Source organism: Oreochromis niloticus, unplaced genomic scaffold (assembly GCF_001858045.2).
Source record: "Oreochromis niloticus isolate F11D_XX unplaced genomic scaffold, O_niloticus_UMD_NMBU tig00000770_pilon, whole genome shotgun sequence".
NCBI lineage: Eukaryota > Metazoa > Chordata > Actinopteri > Cichliformes > Cichlidae > Oreochromis > Oreochromis niloticus.
The window spans coordinates 9,261-14,715 of NW_020327245.1; the positions used below are offsets into that span (position 1 = coordinate 9,261).

General features: G+C 37.7%; 1 long non-coding RNA gene across 1 annotated transcript; it reads left to right on the forward strand.

Annotated features, from left to right (window-relative positions):
• Positions 1-1,299: 1,299 nt before the first annotated feature.
• LOC112844707 (uncharacterized) lies at positions 1,300-4,097 on the forward strand. The gene is made up of 3 exons (XR_003217444.1): positions 1,300-1,333; positions 1,655-1,734; positions 3,764-4,097. It is a non-coding gene; the product is annotated as an uncharacterized LOC112844707 (long non-coding RNA).
• Positions 4,098-5,455: the final 1,358 nt, after the last annotated feature.

Genomic DNA, 5,455 nt, shown 5'->3' on the forward strand with positions numbered 1-5,455 from the left:
AGTTTTCGAACACATTTGAGACAATTAAGAACACTTACCCATACAGTTTAGGATTTTTTTGTTATAATGTCACACACGTGGCATAACAGTGCATGGTATGCAGAACATTTAAATGAAATGAATGTGTCAGGTCACTTAATGTCTTCTATACCCTTTTCCTGGGTTAGCAGACGGCACCAGCCAGGTTATCTTTGGAACACAGGATAGACCCACCTCCTTATGTTCCCCAGGTCCAAGGTAATATCAAAAATATTCCTTTATTAAGAAATTACAAGGTATGCCACCCATAGGCTGCTCGATTATGGCAAAATAATAATCACGATTATTTTCAATGAAATCTAGATCTCCAGTATTTGACAATATTTATTTAACAATAACAATGTATTGAATAATGGCTTTAAAGATTGTCATAAATAGTGTGCAAATACTGATAACAGTGTAATGTTTACAATATAAAAATAAATGAAAATGTAAACATGTATGTTTAGTGAACTTTACAGTGTTGCTCCGTGGTGCAGGTACGACATTGTAGCAAACTTTACACACTAGTTACTTGATCCACGTCTGACTTCGCGAACCCATAATGTTTCCACACCACTGAAGTTTTTTTTTTTTTTTTTAAATCTCTTTTCAACCAACGGCAGTCACTCTCCTCTCCAAATAACTCTGCTTAGCTTTCCAAGCTTCCTCTGTTAGCTCCTCTTAATTGTTGTGATGCGTGTTCGAAACGCAGAGAGGTGTGCTCGATTGCCACATGGAGCAGCGCGAGAAAAAGCACCAGGGAGGTGCTAATAATCGACTCATTCTCTCGACTCCTTTTCAATGATCGTTGAAAGCCCAGATCGTAATTTTGATTAAAAGTAGATTCATTGAGCAGCCCTACCACCCATGTGTATAACCTGTGTGTATATATCTGATCTTTGGTGTCTATAACCACAGTTAATATGTAGTCTTTCACTTAAAGCATGTTTGCTAACTCAATTTTGTCTAATTTCTATCCAAACAAAGGAAAATATGACAAAGGGTGTTTTTGTTTTTTTTGTTTGTTTGTTTTTTTTCATAGCTCTGAACAGGTAATTCTGATGTGGTAGTGAGCACATACAATATATTTCTTATAACACTTACCATACAGTTGACCATTTCTATCTTGTAATGTTACCCAACTGGCATAACAGTTCATGCCATGCATTGCATTGTAAAGTGAAATTAAAGTGTCAGGTCACTTAATGTCTTAACATTATATTCTTTTTTGCCTGGGTTAGCAGACAGCACCAGCCAGCTTGTCCTTGGAAACGGAGAATAGACCACCTCCTTATGTCCTCCAGGCAGCAAGGTAAATTTAAAACAGTATTCCTCCATTAAGGATTTATAGTGGACAGTTACATTACCATTAATGTTAAGACATATGGTTACATGTTTGCCTTATGTAAACAGTAAGAATTTGTTGTCTCGCTTCTGTTAGTTTTGTTTAAAGTTTTTAAAGTTACACTCACTTTCAAATTTCTTAGTAGTTATGCAAACAGCTGGAATTTTTTTTATCGCTTTGTAAGTTTAGTAACCGCTACTGTTTCATGTTTTCTTTAAAGTATCCAGTGTTACACTCTATTTCAAATCTGTTAGTAGGTTTTCTAATTTTGATTAACTGTATTATCAGATTTCAGACACTCGTCTACCAGCAAAACGAGTCTGGGCAACCGATGATTTCCACACGGCATCAAATTCTCCACCTAAAAGGTAACCCTAACCCTATGTATAATCACCGGGGTTGATATTTAGTCTTTCACCTTAAGTGTGCTTGCTAACTCGTACTAAATATACTAAAATGTTAGACTAACATGTACATTGTCATTTCTTTCATCAGACTCCTAAATGCAGACATCTCAACAGCTGTCTGTTTAGCTGTTTCTATATCTATTGTTCTGAAAAAACATTTATACCATTTTATACTTAAGCTTCAGATAATTGACATCCACAGTGAAAAGCAGTGCAAATAAATACAAACATTTGTGACACTGATCTTTTCTCAAGATGAATGTCAGTGTGTTCTGTTTCAATCACATTTAACCCGTAACTGAATTTGTGTCATTCTTTACAAAACGTAACACAACTATGAAACGTGTTTTTATGGCACATGTACAGACCATCTGGTTTAATCTGAAATCAGTGATTGAATTACATCTAATTTAAGAGCATCTGAAATCCTCTTACGAATAATACGTAAACAGGATTTCCTTTCATATATTTGTATTTAGGCTGCAATTTAGTTGATGTTTGAAGGCCGCATCAACCTAAATAATGTGTTATACTGAAAGAAATTAACTGCTTTAAAAATATGAGGAGCAGAAGGTACAGGTATGACCTTTGTAAAGGTCATTAAAAAACAGCTCTAAAGTAGGGCTGCCACGATTAGTCGACTAGTCACGATTACGTCGACTATCAAAATCGTCGACGACTGATTTAATAGTCGACGCGTCGTTTGAAGCTTGTAAGATCACAAAGACGCAGGAATAAGTAGTAGGATTTAAGAGTGTAATAACGGACTGAAACAGAAGATGGCAGCACTGCATGTACAAGGATGCCAGCTGCCGTTAAACCCCGAAGAAGAAGTAGCTCTGTCCAGAATTCATAGCACAGCCAGCTTAGTTTCCAACAATGGCGGCAGCTAGTTAGTTTAATATTACTGTTATTATTCTTTCTGGGTCACAAAATAATGTTTAACATATTTTCAGGCGAGAATGTAGCTGTGTAAACCTCAAATATCTGCTCAGTTTATCAAGACACCACATATTTCAAAAGCGCTCCGACGTTTTCGGAGACGTCTGTTAACCACTAGCTCGATAGCGAGCCGGGGGCAAGGCTAACTAGAGCCCGTGAGAACACCGGACTCCGGCAAATCGTTTTCAAACCACCGCCGTCTTTCGTTACTCAGGTTAAAAATATATGAGTCACTTAGATAACTTACAAATGATATTGTTTGGCTTTTTTAGTATTTTATTTGTTCCCGAGTAAATCGGTTGGCTGAGATTAAAGTTATAGTTTTTACACAGCAGCTAAATAAACGTCAAGCAGACAACTGATTATCAGAAGTGTGAGATGCTCGAGAATATACTCCAGTGTCCTGTTATATTTTAGATAGCAAGGAGCAGACGGCTGAGTTTATTAAACTCCACCGGAACAATCTGCAAATATCATTAAAATTAATAAACTATCATCTTCTCTTTATTTTTAGTTAGCATATACCTTAAACACTTTAAGCTGTAAGCTAATGATAGTTATATAAGAGCAGATGCATGCTGGTGCAATAAGCTGTAGTTTTACGTCCAACGGATGCATGATCTGATTAGTCGACTAATCGCAAAACTAATCGGTGACTAGTCGACTATCAAAATAATCGTTTGTGGCAGCCCTACTCTAAAGCAAATTACAGATATCTAAAATATTTGTCATTTTTTACTTCCCACCTCTGCTCTCTCTCACTGTTCCTGTCACTGTCTTTCTGGCTTATCTGATGCTGTGTATCTTTAGATTATGCTGTAATATGATTGAGGAGTGATATAATTTGGCTTGAACGTTGTTCATTATTTTACCATAGTTAAAAAATTTTTTTTTACTTTACAAGAAAATCTAAATTTATACAACTATTGCCACTTAAAAATGTCTTACATCATTGTACCAAGAGTTACATATGTTTTACTCAACCGTGAAATGCATATCATTAAATACTAAACAATAACATGTGTCACCTTTACCATTCCTTGATCAGCCTTTCCACAACACAAATGAACAACTACTGACAGAGGAGCTACAGAGAAACGCAGTTCAGAACTTCTGGTGTGTCAGTGCAACTCATTGTCAAAGTGATGAAAGGTACACAGAATTCTCTCGAAATCATCAGTGCACATGTAATGCCCTCACATTCCTGGCCTACTTAATGAGGAACACCAGTTCAACACAGCCCGACTTGATAAGGTGCTTGAACAGGGAGATGCACTCTACTGTTGGATTAAAACAAATCTTCAGCAGGAGAGGCGTTATACACAAAATCATCTGACCATGGAGGACCTGCCCAAAGAAGTTCATGCTGACATAAATGTCTACAGTGTGAAAATGGACAACATAAGGTACGGATACCTGAAAGCAGAGGACAAAACTTATCAAAGAAAAGGATGGTGGTTGCCTTTGCTAGTCGCCTTGTATGTCTGTCAACAGATGTGAACTATGCTTTGCTCATGGTTTCGCCTCAGTGCATTGCAGTTTCCGTGACAAATCTGGGAGGTATGGATTATTTGATTCACATTCAAGAAGTGCAGCAGGTTTACCCCAGCCAAATGGAACAGCAGTCATGCTCACTTTCACTCATGTGAATGACCTGATCACCCACCTGCATAACCTTTTCCAAAATCAAGGCAGGTATGCAAGATATGAGTTTGTGCCTGTTTCTTTCAAAGAGTCAGCACTCACAACGAACAGCCTGCACAGTCAACTCAAGCAACACCAGGAGCAACAGCTACATCACCACAAAATGATGAACACAAATCACAATCCCACTGTGCAAGTGCCTCAACCAGAATCAGCCCAAACCTACATGACAATGTTAGAAAGTGCTTTAAACCCACAACAAGACAAAATGGCTTCAAATCAAATTTGTGAACATCAACTTGAAACATCTGTTGATCCAACAAGCAACATCCAAACAGAACAACAGGAAAATCTCGAACTCAATAATGAAAGAGATAAAGTCCTAGATAAACCCCCCAAAAGCAAGAATGTATGCAGATTAAATAAACGACGGCGTGGGAAAGCTATTCGTCAAGCTCAAAGTCACAAGCAGCATCTAAAAGCTAAAGAAAAATCTTCATCTGAAGACTTGGCAAAGAAGATAAACAAAAAAAGACACGAAAAGCAACGATATGCCTGCTTTCCTGAATTTCGAATGAAAAAATTACAGGCTGTGAAAACTCAATATGCTCAAAACTGTCATCGCCGTAAACAAAAACTGTTGTCAGCCAAAGGTTATTATGCAAATCCTCATATTCAAGAGAAGATAAAAGCCCACAAAGTGAAGAGATACCAAAATGATCCTCATTTTCAACAAAAAAAGAGAGACTACATTATCAGAAGATATACCACAGATGCAGCTTTCGAACCAGACAGAAAAATATGTGTTCCGAAGATACAACACGGATGCTGACTTTCAAAGCAGACAGAAGCAATATCTGGTCCAAGGTACAACACGGATGCTGACTTTCAAAGCAGACAGAAGCAATATCTGGTCCAAAGGTACAACACGGATGCTGACTTTCAAAGCAGACAGAAGCAATATCTGGTCCAAAGGTACAACACGGATGCTGACTTTCAAAGCAGACAGAAGCAATATCTGGTCCAAAGGTACAACACGGAGCTGACTTCAAAGCAACAGAACAATATCTGGTCAAAGGTACAACACGGATGCTGA